The sequence below is a fragment of the Rhinopithecus roxellana genome, chromosome 16, assembly GCF_007565055.1.
Source record: "Rhinopithecus roxellana isolate Shanxi Qingling chromosome 16, ASM756505v1, whole genome shotgun sequence".
In the NCBI taxonomy this organism is placed as follows: Eukaryota; Metazoa; Chordata; class Mammalia; order Primates; family Cercopithecidae; genus Rhinopithecus; species Rhinopithecus roxellana.
The window spans coordinates 14,159,455-14,175,184 of NC_044564.1; the positions used below are offsets into that span (position 1 = coordinate 14,159,455).

The window sequence follows — 15,730 nt, forward strand, 5'->3', positions numbered from 1 at the left end:
GGTTCGTTTGTTTATGAACAAGTTCCTTTTGTTTGGGTGCTGTGTGTTGTGGCGTGCATGTATGTACAGGCTTTTTATGTTGATAGGGAACTAGAATATATGTATACTTTAGGAATGATTTTGGAAGCTTTTTTATTATACTGTGCTGCCTCTTTGAATAATTGTTGTTAGAATTGTTAGTTGTTTAACTGTATGCAGGGTTGTGCCCCCTCCAGTAATCCATTGGCATTTTCTTCTTTTCGGTGGTTTTTTTCCCCTTAGGTCTTGGATAAGAGATAAACCTTGAGAGTTTTCCTGGTGTGCAGAATTTTTTCTTTGAATTTCTCTTTGAGGGTGTTTTAGTATTCTTTGGTTTGAAGTGGAACCCTGGGAGCTGCATTTGTGATTTAGGAAGGTGATTTATCATGGGTTACTAAAGAAAGAACTTGAACCTTGAATGCATACATGTAGCCTATAAGGCCTTTCCCCAAAACTCTGGGCTGCCAGTGACAGAAACCCAGCTGGACAGCTGGGTCTAGATTTAGCCAAAAAAAAAAAAAAAAAAAAAAAAAAAAAAAGGCATGGGGGGACTTCACTGGTTCAAGGAACTAAAATGTTCAGGGAGTTACTTGTGTGTGACTGAGCTCAGGAGGATCAGGGTGCTTGGGTGGTGTGGTAGGAATGTCACTCTCCTGCCCTCTCTAGGACTGCTTTCCTTTCTTGGGCTGATGCTCTCTTGGGTAAAAAACATGTCTCAGCAGTTGTGGGTATACATAGTTCTTTTTTTTTTTTTTTTTTTTTTTTTTTGAGACGGAGTCTCGCTGTGCCGCCCAGGCTGGAGTGCAGTGGCGCGATCTCGGCTCACTGCAAGCTCCGCCTCCCGGGTTCCCGCCATTCTCCCGCCTCAGCCTCCGAGTAGCTGGGACTACAGGCGCCCGCCACCGCGCCCGGCTAGTTTTTTGTATTTTTAGTAGAGACGGGGTTTCACCGTGTTAGCCAGGAGGGTCTCGATCTCCTGACCTCGTGATCCACCCGCCTCGGCCTCCCAAAGTGCTGGGATTACAGGCTTGAGCCACCGCGCCCGGCCTTTTTTTTTTTTTTTGAGACGGAGTCTCGCTCTGTGGCCCAGGCTGGAGTGCAGTGGCCGGATCTCAGCTCACTGCAAGCTCCGCCTCCCGGGTTCCCGCCATTCTCCTGCCTCAGCCTCCTGAGTAGCTGAGACTACAGGCGCCCGCCACCTCGCCCGGCTAGTTTTTTTTATTGTTAGTAGAGACGGGGTTTCACTGTGTTAGCCAGGATGGTCTTGATCTCCTGACCTCGTGATCCGCCCGTCTCGGCCTCCCAAAGTGCTGGGATTACAGGCTTGAGCCACCGCGCCCGGCTGGTATACACAGTTCTTATACCTGGTGACCTCCCAGTGTCCATGTCAGGCTCTGAAAAAGGATTCTGGCCCAAACTTGATAGGTGCCCTCTGAGATGGTTCATTGCATCCATGGGTGGGATCCTCAGCTCAGAGCACCTGAAACACAGGAAATGGGGCTCCTTGGAGTTGGGAGAGAGGGAGTTCCCAGAAGGGATGGATGCAGGGCAGATAAAGAAATCACAGATGTCTGTTGCAGTTTTTTTAGGCCAGACGTGGGACTGTTCCAGCTCTACACAGATAGGTGTTTGGAAAAGGAAGCCATGTTGATGTATCCTGTGGGTAAAGTTCTCGAAATAGGGTACAGTGATAAGGACTGTTCAGTGGTGGGAAGATTCAGGCTGATCTCAAAACCATGAGTGAGTGGGACACTTCATGGAAATGACTAGTCTTACGTTGAAGTGATGACACTGAATTTTTGAATGAAGATAGTTTAATCACTGAATTGTGCCGCTATTAGAAGTTTCTACTTCGGCCGGGCGCGGTGGCTCACGCCTGTAATCCCAGCACTTTGGGAGGCCAAGGCGGGCAGATCATGAGGTCAGGAGATCAAGACCACGGTGAAACCCTGTCTCTACTAAAAATATAAAAAAAATTAGCCGGGCGCAGTGGCGGGCGCCTGTGGTCCCAGCTACTCGGGAGGCTGAGGCAGGGGAATGGCGTGAACTGGAAGGCGGAGCTTGCTGTGAGCCGAGATCACACCACTGCACTCCAGCCTGGGCGACAGAGCGAGACTCTGTCTCAAAAAAAAAAAAAGAAGTTCCTACTTCAACCCCTACCCTTGCCCCACAGTGGAAAATAGGTTGTATTAAGGAAAAGAAATGTTATGTATTATATATGTGGAACTTCTTGTGCTGGAAATGCTACAGGTTAAAAATATCTGTATGCATTTATCCCAGATTATAAATCTCCTATGAGCAATGTGAGGGGGTGTCGAGGCTGCAGCCATGTCCTCGGCCTGCTGAGGTTCGGCTCCTGTAAAGTAACTATGTTCTTTCACCAGCACGAGAGAACAGTTTAGAGACTCAGCCCCTTATTTTAGAGGTGAGCAAACTGAGGCCCAGTGAACTGACCTGTTTACAGCTCCCCAAGCTAGACCAGAATTTGGGTTTCCTGACCTGGTTCAATGTTCTTTCCTCAGAACTTGATGTTTTAGTCCAGTTTTGCTTAAGGTTTTCAACTGTAGAAAACATTTTTTTCCCCGTTTACTTGCATCCTGGAAACAATTCACATTATATTTTATTCATGAATCTGTATGTATTTTTCTAATTTTTAGTGATTTATCAAAGGGTGGAGATGGCGAATACATGGTACCTGGATTCTTAACCTATTGCTCTTTCTAGGGCAGACATCACTAATCAACTATTGCATTCTTTCCTGCTGAGGCTGTGTGTATATTGGCTTAGAATCCTTGCAACTCTCTGTTCTGGCACTAGGCAGTGATTGCCAATTATTCAGAAGAGGGTGGCAAGGAAAACATGTTTTTTATTTCCATTATAGCAGATAACGTCCTGTGCGACTATTACTTGTTTATACCTTACCTTTTTCTACAAGGGATTTAAAATAGATTATAAGAATACACAAAACCCTGAAAGAAAAGCGGGAAAACAAGGATGAGGAAGCCTATATACATTTCTTTAATAAACACAAGACGTAGCCTCAAGAAATAAGCCAGTACTCTAATTTCCAGCTGGGGACATGGAAAACGCAAATAATTAATTATATGTGTTTATCTTGCCTTTCCTACAAATGAAAAGAGCTTTTTAATTGCTAAAGCTTTCATCGTTCATCGTTCATCGTTCAAAAGAGTTTAAACCAGTAAGTGCGTTCATATGTTAAGTGAAGTTTGGGGTAACTTGCCAATGTCAGCTCTATGCACTATTGGCTAAGAATTGAAGGACATATGAGAAAGGCTTTGATACCCACCCATTATGAGATGAACTTTCTGTTTTATGTGCTGTTGGCTATAGAAAAGTCTCGTTCATGCCTAATGACTAATTATTTTCTTTAGGGGTTTTTGTAATTTTTGTAAAGTCAGTTGGAATATTAATTACATGGTACTTGGCATAATTGTTAGAATAACACGTTTAAAAATTAATCTCATCTAATGGAATGATGTCAAATTGCTGTGAGCAGCACTTCTCCCATACTGAATTGGGGGAAGAATTTAGCTTTTCACTATTATACACCTATAGATAATTGTTCTGAGAAGGATGACAAGCTCTCTTGACTAGGGCAAAAAATAATTGGCATCAACGCTGTCCTTGCTATAAAATAGACAATGTAGACTTGATAGTGCTTATTATGTTCAGAGATGTGGAGAGTTAACCTGAACTTATTCTGAAGGTCCCCTTTTGAAGGTTTCTGGCATCCTGTCACCAGGCTTTTATTTCTGGCTTTTATTTTTTTTCATTTGTTTATGGCAGGCTACTTGTATATTTGCCTGGAAAAGCAGACTAAGACGTCCGCCTTTCCCTGGCGACATCTGAAGCTGCAAAGACCCCAGAAGTGTCACTTTTTACTGGGCTTGGGAAATGGGCCCAGAGCGAGGTGCTGCTGCTACCCTTTTTTTTTTTTTTTTATGTTTGATTTTTTATTATAGAAAGAGCAGCTTTCTATTCCAAGAATATTCCATTGAAAAGTGTGAAGGCATTTCCTCCGTCCTGCCCTCCGGAACCGTTCTTACCAGAATCCAGTTGCTTAATGACTAAGTTATTGCAAAGTTCACTTCTCACATCTGTCTCTGAAGGTGCTCTTTTCTGTTTTTGCATCACAGAACTAACAGGGTTGGAATCGTTTTACGTTGCAACGCAGAGCCTTTCCTTTACGGACTCCGTCCTCTTTTAAGGGTAAACTATAAGGGCCCAGGGGAGAGACACCATGTCCGTCTTGTTCCTTGCTGGGAGTCCCCAGCACCTAGCAAGGCGCCTGGTACACTGTAATCATTCAGTGAAGATTCGCTGAGTGAATGAAAGAATAAATGAATCGAAGCATTTTCTGTTGAATTTTTAATTTACAACCCTTTTGTGGTTTGAAGAAGTACAATGAGGGCATTTCCATTTTCAGCCATTACTGAGAAAGTCAGTTGTGGTGCTTGCAGATGGCAGGAAATTTGGAGATCTTATGATGGAGGCCAGGGCTGGGGGTCATTTGGAAGGCCAGGGTGAGGTCATTGGGTGAACCGATGATAAGCTCTTTGAAGGCTGATCGTAGCATTTTTATCCACATCATCTGTCACCTGGTATGCCCTTCTAATGGGACTTGGTGGAAGTTTTTTGTTGTTGCCTGAGTCAGGCTAATTTGAGCTGCTGCACCTGATGTCAGGTGTTCTGTGGCAGCTGTCATTTTGGCAGCAATGTGAAAACTGTCTGGGAAGAGGAAAGTCAACTCCACCAGCCTCTTAGGGTTATCCTACCTTGTGAGTTACCTATAACCCATTTCTGCTCGTGTTTTCCTTCCCACCAGCCCCACCCTTGACTCGTTCTTCTCTCCATATAGCTGCTACATGTTCAGGGAACACAGATTCATTCAGAATGTAATAGGAAAGAAAATGACTTAAATGCTCCTCAAAGTTGAATCATCATGACTTTAGGATTGAGCACCCTTCTGGAATGTCCTTTTATTAGCGAAGGTGTTCTTTCACCTAAATCTAACCTGTGTAGCGCCCCATCACTCAAAATGAACTTGCTAGCATAGTGGGTTGGGCTGTGGTATAGACTGCTCTGGTTAGCCTTGAACCCTACACCCTCATCCTCCCTTCCCACCTGCAAACCCTGGATACCATGGGAGCCATTATGAAAAGAACAGCCAACCAGAGAAAACAATGAAATTCAGCCAGTCTCCTGGACAGCTAGATATATGGTAGGATTCAGAAGTCAAGAAGGTATATCAAAAATATAAAAACCTAGATGTGAGTTCTGGAGTCAAGACTACCTGAGTTCTGATCCAGCTCTGTGCTTATACTTGAGCTCACAACCCTTGATTCAAGGGAAAAAATTCTTTTTGAGTATCAATTTCCTCATCTGTAGAATGGGGATAATACTAGTATTTGTGTCATAGGGTTGAAGCGAAGATTGAGATAATGCACATCAAATGTCTTAGGATAACTCACACATAGTAAGTGCTAAGTAAATGGTAGTTATAATGACCAGGCATAATGATAGTACACATGTGTGTTCTCATTTATGGAATGCATGTTACTCATATGTACTCATTTATGGAACATGCGTTGCTTGTATGCACGTGTCCTCATGGATTGCGTGTCACTCATATGCCTGTGTACTCATTTATGGGGTGTGTGTTATGCATATGCCTGTGTGCTTGTTCACGGGGTGCATGTTATGCATATGCGTGTGTGCTCATTTATGGGGTGTGCGTTACTTCTGGGCCCATGTACTCACGGGTTGCATGTTACTCATATGCCTGTGTACTCATTTATGGGGTGTGTGCTACTCGTATGTGTGTGTGCTCGTCCGTGGGGTGCGTGTTATGCATGCGTGTGTGTGTGTGCTTGTTGATGGGGTGCATGTATGTGTGTACTCACCATGGGGCATGCGTTACTTGTATGCATGTGTGCTCGTACCTGGACATGTGTTACTCATATGCATATGTGCTCATTCAGGGGCGCGGGTTACTCGTGTGCGTGTTCGTTCATGCAGTGTGGGTTACTTGTATGCGTGTGTACTTGTTCATGGGGCATGGGTTACTCGTCTGCTTGGCGTGCTCGTCCATGGGGTGTGTGTTACTCGCATGTGTGTGTGCTCATGGAGTGTTACTCATATGCGTTTGTACTTTGGAGTGTGTGTTACTTGTGTGTGTGCTCATTCATGGGGTGTGCGTTACTCATATGCGTGTGTACTCGTTTATCGAGTGGTGGTGTTGCTCAGTGGTTCAGAGCGTAGGCTACAGAGCCTGACCACTCTGGCTCGCATGCTGTGTTACCTAACAGCTGTGAAGCTAACCTCTCTGTGCTTCAGTGCTGTATTCTCTAAGATGGGAATGATAATTGTACCCACCTCAGAAAGGTGTTATGAGGACTAAATGAGGTGATACAAGTAAAGCACTTAACCTAGCACAGAGTCAGTACTCTCCAGCGGCTGCTATTATTGTCTGAAGACAATGCTGAGGACAGATTCCAGGCAGTGGTGGCCCATCTTCCAGTGGCTTCTGCTCCCTCACCAGGCCTCCCACACCTGACTTTGGTATTCTCCTGAAGTTCTTCACATTGGAGATTCTGTTGGATAATCAGCACCTTTTCCACTGAGATAGCAATTCACACATTAATATGAATTAATGTGTGGGGGGGCAGTTCTTTCCTCACAGAACCTGGGGGTGGAGGTAAGGGATTGGGGATTTGGTGGGGGGTGTGGGAATCGAGGGGCAGTAAAGGCAGGGCGAGAGTCCTGGGGACAAACCACAGGAGTAGTGGGAGGACTGTGGAGAGGAGGTGAGAAGGGCGTGTTCGGCCCCAGGCGGACATTTGTGCACACCAAAGGGGACTCTTCCCACCTTGGGACTCAGTGAGACCTAGGAAATCAGATCTGTTTTATAGTCTTCTCACCTGGTGGGAAAGGTCCTGTGGGCCGGTCTGGGATTTTTAGCCTTTTTTTTGAGACAGGGTCTTGCTCTGTTGCCCGGGCTGAAGTACAGTGGCACAATCGTGGTTCACTGCAGCTTCAGCCTTATGGGCTCAAGAGATCTTCCTGCGTCAGCCCCCCAAGTAGCAGGGACTACAAGCATGCACACCCACGCCCAGCTAATTTTTAAATTTTTTGTAGAGACGGGGTCTCACTATGTTGCCCAGCCTGGTTTCAAATTCCTAGGTTTAAGTCATCCTCCCGCCTTGGCCTCCCAAAGTGCTGGGATTACAGGCGTGAGCCACCACGCTCGGCAAGCTCTGTTTCTTGAGGACAATATCTGAACACAAAGGCTAATTTAGAACATTTGGATTCTCTCCAGGTTGTAAACTGGGTGCTTGTTATCAGCAGGGCTCTGGAGTCAGACTTCATTGGGTCTCAATCCTCATCCCCCTTTTCCCAGCTTTCTCATTTGGGATGAGTTGCAGAACGTGCCTTTGCCTCAGCCTCCTCATCAGTTCAATGTGGATAACAGGAGCTTCCACCTTCCAGAGCTGTTGTGGGGACTAAGGCATTGAGCACATTTGAGGGACCTAGGCCGGTGTCCAGTGTGGCACGCTTGCAGCGACTGTCCTTTATTCTTGCTCATTTTAATATGAACGGTAAAGCTGCGCCTGGCGGTGTGCAGTCAGGAGAACTCTGGACGGAGCATTCTAGAGAGTACTCTTCAGTCTCGGCCGTCCACTGTCCTGCTCTGTGGCCTCATGCCAGTGGCTTTCCCCGCCTGGGTTGCAGCTTCCTTGTCGGTAGGATGAAGGGTTGGGCTGGGTGAGCTCTTCAGTCCCTTCCAGCTTTGCCCTGCAGAGGTTCATCAGAGTCATCAGTGCATTTCTGTGGTCATGGAAACAAAAGTGTAATCCGAGGAATGGAGAGTATTTCCACCTCTTCAGCTCCAGTCCAGTAATGTTTCTGAAGTACACACAGCCTTTGTGTATGCTCCAGAGCATCTCAGAATATCCCCGAGTGCAGAGTGGAGCAGCAGCCCCCAGGGACTTTAGTGGAAAATTACCTTGCAAAGGTTCCGCAGACAGCGTTCGCCTCTTGTAACACACCATGGGTAAATGTTACTGAAAATCAAGCCATACCCCTATCATGCGAAACGGTTTCTATCCCAAGGCTTTGGCCCAATTCCATGTCTTTATGTTCTACTTACTAGTTGTGGTTTCTGAAAATAGTCACTTTATTGTTGCCTGGAATCAGGTTTGTGACTCCCTCATTCTTTTCTGTAAAAGAGCAGGAACTGTCTTTGGAAGGCTCACTGGCCGGCCCCAGGGAGGCTGCTGGACGTGTGTCAGCCTGCCCCCTGGGAGCCTCTGGCCGTGGGGACTCACACTGATTCCCTGCTTGACTCTCTTCTATCAGCCTTTTCTGGGATGATCAGGTTTGTGTGGTCTGTCCAGAGCCTTCTGTAGATTGTAACCAGAGCCTATAAAGGGCATTTTCTCTTCTCTTCCAGGAATGTTAAGTAGAAAGGAAATTGTCTCCTGTCATTTGTCCTTATGCAAAATTGCACATTGGTGGTGGGAAGGAAGCATATCATTACATGTACAGAAGCCTCCCGTTTTCCTGTCTTCTCTCTTCATGGTGGTTTGGGCTGGGAGAAGGCCGCCGGGTTATTAGTGCTTCTCTCCCTTCTCTGGGCCATCTCATCTGTTCTGTGGCTGCACTTGCAAGCCACACACAGTGACATCTAACTCCATCACCAGGCTGGCTCCCTCCCCCGACATCCAGACCCATGTATCAAAGGGCCCAGCTGGACAGCTGCCCTTGGAGACTCACAGGCCTCTCAGACTGAAGCAGTTCAGAACTGAAATCCTCACCCCCACCACCAACCCGCTTCTCGTGGTGGAATGCCTTAGCCAGCCACCTGCCCAGATCCCTGGGTGTCATCCGTCACTTCTGCCTGTCCCTCACACCCTCTGACAGATCTATTCATTCCCCCTCTTCACAGCCTCTCAGGTCTTTCCTCTCCATCTTGACTGCTGCTGCCTCTCCCCGGGCCTCCATTATTGCTCAGGGCAATGCCGCAGCCTCCCCACTGGTTTCTGGCCTGTAGTCTACCCTTTCTAATCTATTTTCCACTCTGCAGCTCTCGAGGGATCTTTAAAACGTAGAGATCTGATTTTGTCACTCTTCAGTGATTTCCTCCCTCTCTCTTAGGATGAATTCCAGCTCCCTCGCTGGCGCTTGGAGGCTTTCTAGTAATAATACACGGGAGCCCGAGTCCTTTGGCCGGCTTACCTCGCCTCAGTTTCCTCATCTGTAAAATGCCACAAATAGTCCTGCCTCTTACGGTAGCAGTGAGGATGACATGAATAGTGCATGCGAGTGTGTGGCCCAGGGGAGTGTCTGTACATGACCTGTTGACCGTTAGCAACCCCAGCGCAGGCCTGTTGTCTTGGTCTGTTGTCGTCGTCGTGGTCTGTTGTCATCGTCGTGGTCTGTTGTCGTCGTCGTGGTCTGTTGTCATCATGGTCTGTTGTTGTCATCATAGTCTGGCACCACTTGTTCTTCTAGCTTGTTTCCTCCCTCCCTTCTTGTGGGGGGAAGAAACCCTTTTTATTATGAAAACTTTTTATTATGCAAAATTTCAAATATACACAAAAGTGAGAGTAGCTTCAACCATTAAGAACATTTTGGGCTGGGCGCGGTGGCTCACGCCTGTAATCCCAGCACTTGGGAGGCCGAGGTGGGCGGATCATGAGGTCAGGAGATCGAGGCCATCGTGGCTAACACGGTGAAACCCCGTCTCTACCAAAAAATACAAAAAATTAGCTGGGCGTGGTGGTGGGCGCCTGTAGTCCCAGCTACTGGGGAGGCTGAGGCAGAAGAGTGGTGTGAATCCGGGAGGCGGAGCTTGCAGTGAGCTGAGATCGCACCACTGCACTCCAGCCTGGATGACAGAGAGCGAGACTCTGTCTCAAAAAAAAAAAATAAATAAATAAATAAAGAACGTTTTGCTAAACTTGTTGCATGTATTTCCCCGTCTCTCCCCACGCTTGCTTGCTTTTTTGGTGGGGGGACGAGGACTGGAGTCCATATGTGAAAATGGAGCCCAGACATCCTGCATTTCGTCTATGGAGACTTTAGTGCACAGCTTCCTCTTTCCCCACTTTCCCTGCTCTTCTTCTTATTGCCACTTCTAGTCTACAGAATTAATTGCGGTTCCCCAAGGGGCCATCATCTCTTCGTCTTGGGGCCTTAGCACTTGTTCTTCCTCCTCCTTTCTTTCTGTGGAAAACTCTTAGTCATTCAAGTCTCAGCTTAGTTGTTACCACCTCTGGGAAGCCAGGCTTTGAGATGCATCCAAATTAGGTGTTCCCTGTGTTTACCCCATGATTCTCTTTACTTGTCTGTTTTCCCTGCAAGATGAAGGCTTCTCCTGTATTAGCACTGAGGCTTTGGGCCAGTTACCTAACACCTGCTGGACTGTGAAACGGGCATGGCGCTGATCTCACAGGGCTGTTCTAAGCATCTAACTGGAAAATGTATGTCAAGTTTCTAGTTCAGGGTTGAACACACAGTGGCATTTAATAAATGGTCATTATTGGTATTAATGATTTCCAAGTGTGCAATAAAACAGTATTTGAATGGAATTAAAATGGAGCCTCTGAATCTCTTCCTCTGTCAGTTTTAGATTGTGGTTTCTTTTCTTCCTGCATCTGCCTCCGTTTGCATCACCTTAACTTTTTCAGATTTTGGTTGTGGCTATTGTCAGGTGCAGGAGCACTGAGAGGCAGGAGGCCTGGGAGTGAGTGCCAGAAGGCTTCCTCTCCAATTCTTTGGCTGCTATGTGCTTTTATTTTTATTTTTATTATTTTTTTTTCATTTTCTTTCTAGCAATAGAAGATTCCCAAACTACGCTTTGTGCTAATCTTAGGGATTCTCTGCACTGGCTCAGGACTTCTGGCCTGTGTGCGGGAGGGGAGCTTGGGCATCTGTTTTGCCTCCTGTTCTCTGCACTTTTCTTTGGCTTCTGGAACTTGCTCTCTGCATTTCCTTTGCTGTAGTCACTTACTTGTTTTGGGAGGCACCAGCTTACCACAGTTTCTTGGGCTTGGTGAGACTTATTGTTGGGGCCAGTCCCTCCCCAGGGTCTTGGCTCAGCTTCTGCTTTTCCTTGCTGACCTCTCCAGGTGAAGAGAACTTCCTAAGACCCTCACATCACACAGGGGACGGTTTGCTCATCTAGTACCTGCTGTTGGGAAGTCAAGAACTTTGTTGTCTTTTTGTCACATTGCCAAACTTGTTTCAACCCTGGGATTGGAGGCTGTGTCTGAAGTCTCCTCCAGCCTCATCTGTGGCTGCTCTGCGAGATGCACCCCGGGTCAGCTGCAAGGAGCCTGCAGAGGTCAGCTGTGCCCTGCTGCTCGCCACGCCTCCGCCTGGAATGCCTTGCACTTTTGCGAATGCATTTTCTCCTCCAGCCCTCTTCAAGTGTCTCTTCGATGACGACCAAGCAGAGCTTAGCTCAGCCGGCTTTGCCCCACAGCCTCTGGGCAGTCACGCTGACCACACTGCAGCTGCCTGCTCTCTGGGTCTAGCTCCGTTCCCCAGGGTGGGGACTGGAGTCATCTTGGAATGCCCGGCTCTGAGTACAGAGCAGGCACGCCGTAATGGAGCAGCTCCTCTGCCATCTTTCCAAGCACACTTCAGGGACTGTACTTCCTTGGACTGTTAGGGGACCTTGGTGACGAGGTTGGGCATCACATCTCATTTGATAGAGAGTGACTTGTCCGAGGCCATGCTGCTAGCCCTCTAACTGGGACCAGCAGTATTTGGCAGCTATAAAAGGGAATGTCAGTAGAATGTCCAGAAAAGCAGAGAGGTTTCTTCTACCATTGAGGCCCATTAAGATACTGACTTTTCCCCTGGGTGGCCCCCATCAGTACAGCAGGACCAGTGGTCTGTCCATGTGATATACCAAAGGGAATCATTGGGGACAGGTGTGATCCACAGACAGCCATGTGGGGCCCAGCCCAGGCATGGACACAGCTTAGAGGAATTGCCCTGACCTTTATGAGGAAGGCAGCTACAGGCCTCTCAGATTCGGGAGCGGCAGGCACCCTTGTGTGCGTTAACCTCTAGCTATGATAAGTTGGGATCTGAGCAACTCACTGGCATCTTTGCAGGGCGTCTCAGGAAAGAGAAAGGTACTGCCCAGGAGCCCCTTACTGGGGTGGAAGGGGACACCAAAGAATGGCTGTGTCAAGACAGGCACCACCCCTGCACCTTTTTGTTTTAAATAGGGTTTGTACTTGGTGGCCCATTGGGTTCATAAGATGAGATACTCGCCGCTCTTCTTTCCCTGTTTGTGTGTGTCTGTGTGTTTTAGCACTGGAGGGTTATGGTAGACCACTGTTATTTTTAGTCAGTAGGCTTCTCTGATTATTGATTACTTATCCGTAGTTCCCACCACTGTGTGTTCTGGTCTTGGCTCTCTCTGGATGCCGCTAAATGTGTTAACTTTTAAAGGGTGAGAGTCTGTAGGTTTTGAATGTGTATATGCATTAACGTGTGAGAAGATGGTCACACTTGCTACCAATGTGCTAATTCTTAATCATTTCCAAACTGTGTTTTTGGATAGTGTGGTTTTTGCTAGGAAATATCCAGTGCATCCAGTCAATACGCATTTATTGAGCACCTCCTACGTTCCAGGTGCTGTTCTAACACAGTGAATGAAGCCAGTAAGTTCCCACCTTCGTGGTCAATAGAGGAGTAAAGTGCCCAAAGCACCTGGTTTTAGTAATAATTTCTGGCCCTACTGCTTGTCTTTTTTTTTTTTTTTTTTCCTTAACCAGTGGCCTTAAATGCCTCAGTTTACCAGTCCTTACTGTCAGAACGGAACATGACAGAGTGCCGGGTGACTTAAATCGGCAAATGTAACTTATCTAAAGCAGTGTCTGAACATGAAGGAAATTTTGTCTTGCTATCCTGGTATCTTAAATATCGCCCACTTTTTATAGCATGGTGCATTTTAATTCTGCTCCACACTTAATGCAAATGCAGATGTATTGTTAGCGATATACCCTTTCTGGCTTATTTGCCCTTGGCTTGGCACCAGTTTGCCTTTATCCTTTTCTAGCCTAAGGCTGTGCTCACTTTAAGGAATTCTCATTGATTGGAAGAGAACACTATATATCTTATATTTATGGCCCATCGAGGAAAAGCAACCACTCAGTCAGCTTTCGGGTTCCATCAACCTCAGACCTGACTCAGTTGGTCTGTTTCTATCATGAGATAACTTTCTACATGTTCTTTGAGATATGTATTGGTGACTCTGTAGCAAAGAAGCTACACATTTGTTATTCCTTGTATTTCGAACTGGGTCTGTTTACATCTCTAGATCCCCAAAGGCTGATTTTGGCCGTGTGTGAGACAGGCCTTATTCCCTGACTTCAGCACCTCCTCCGGGCATGCTGGGTTCCCGGATGCTCTGTATTCTCTTGGTGTGTCCGACCACCCACCTGCTCTTCATCCAGTCATCCAATCATAGCAAGATTTATCTACCTTGCCATTTAAAATCACACTTGGTATTCGGCATGTTTCCCAAAATTGAATGCGTTGATTCAAAATACTACATCATCCATGTTGTTTGTGATGAGAATTGGAATCACCCGAGTTTCAAGATAGACTGAATTCTTGATGTCTTAGTGAGCAGAAAATGACGAAGTGACCATTGAGGAGCTTTGTTTAGTGACAAGGCGGAAGTACGTTTTCCTTCCAGTGTCTCCATGATAGTTTCTGTGTGCTTTAGATCCTCTCCAAGTTTCTTCCACTTCACCTGCCAAATGACTTTGAAGACACTCCTTTTTCCAGGTGGTGAATGCACCTAGATCGGTCTGGCATATAGTAGGCGCCCAGTAGGTCTAAGTTTTTCTCTCATTACCCCAAGCTCCCATCCGCCATTCCCCCTGCCCCTGAACACTTGAGCGATGGAGGTGTTCCTGCCTGACTAGATTCCCTTCAGACTCGGCTTGGATAGCATACATACCAGCTCCAAATGCCTTTAAAATGTTTAAGAAACTAGCAGAGGATTATGGAGGCCAACATTCCCCTATCCCTTGTTTTTCCCAGTCTAAAACAGAACAGTCCGTGTTAATTTTAATTGCTTGGATGAGCTCAAACATTGAGATTTTAATGCATTTTCACAGTAGCTCAGACAGCATAACCACATTATCCTGCTGGCAGTTGGTTGGAATCCTTGGCCAAAACGTTGTACTTGGGGACCTCAGCTCAAAAAGCCGGAACGTGGTAATTTCCTAGCGAGATGTCTTGTGGGGAACGTTGCTTTTCCTGTTGAGACTTCCTCCAGATAGTGAAGTGTTGTCCTTCTCAGTCACGTAGTGGTGGGTTCATATTGCTTTTAAGGAGGGTTTCAAAGCTCTTGGCTAGCTGAAGGGGTTTCTGGGGGAACTGCTTTATTCTTATGAGTTGCAAAATGGAAAAGGCCTATTATAGGCCTCCCATAAGCAACCCAGATGGGAACATTGTCACTGTCTGCAGCCTGGCGTGCTCTGGAAGGCACTTCCCAGTGACTGCATCTCCCATCTCCTCAGATGATACTGATGAGTTTGCTGCTAACTGAATGAACAAATACTCCCACCCTGTTTCAGGCCATCTTCTGTCACTAGGACACTTGCAACAGCTTCCTCACTGACGGCCCTGTCTTACACCTAGTCCTTTTCCCACATAGTCAGAGTGACCTTTCAAAATGCAAGTTTGATCACATAACTGTCTTGCTGAAAATGTATTGATGGCTGGGTGCAGTGACTCACACCTGTAATCCCAGCACTTTGGGAAGCTGATGCTGAGGATGGCTTGAGCCCAGGAGTTCAAGACCAATCTGGGCAACATCGTGAGACTCCGTCTCTACAAAAAAAATGAAAAAATCAGCCAAGTGTGGTGGTATGCGATCATCTAAGTCCCAGCTACTCAGAAGGCTGAGGTGGGAGGATCACTTGAGCCCAGGAGTTTGAGGCTATAGTGAGTTGTGATCACCCCCACTGTACTCCAGCCTGAGTGACAGAGTGAGACCCTGTCTCTTAATAAATAAAAAAAAAAAATGTATTGATGACTCCTTCTCGTGCCCAGGATGAAGACAGACTCCATAATGTAGTTCGCTATGGTCCAGGTCTGGCTCCCAGAGCACCCCAGCTCTGATACTTAGTCACCTTGAGTCACCATACTCGACCTGCTGGCCCATGCTACTGCCTGAGCTGTTGCCGTGTTCACATGGGCCCACCTTACTTTATGCGTGGTGAATACGTTTTCGTTTTTCTGTATTTGTTACTTGAGAGTCTTTTCTAACTCCCCAAGTTGGGGCGAGGCAGCCCTCCTGTGTGCTTCCGCAGGCCACTTTCCCACTCCCGTGTTGCCCACATCATGGCCTGATTCATGCTGGAGTGTAAGTACTGATTGCCTGGACAGGGCCTGGGGCCAGATGGGCCTGTTCCGCATTGTATTTCCAACATCTAGCAAGTCCAGCAGAAGACAACAAACTAACAAAACACTTTCAGTTAGATGAGTAGCTTAATTGTCTTTGAAGACAATATGATAACTTTAATTGAGCATATTTTTGAGAGGAGGTAGCAGCATAGGTAGGATTCCAGGCCCCCTTTCTGGAGGTTGGTGGGAGATGACTGCTAACCCGTGTGTCTCCAGAGCACACAGCTGCTGCGATGTCTATATTGGC

The 15,730-nt window shown here is 46.8% G+C and overlaps 1 protein-coding gene across 4 annotated transcripts in view; it reads left to right on the forward strand.

The window, feature by feature from the left end:
- MED27 (mediator complex subunit 27) overlaps positions 1-15,730 on the forward strand; it is a 216,944-nt gene that overhangs the window by 3,122 nt on the left and 198,092 nt on the right. The gene's annotated exons all lie outside the window — the stretch shown is intronic.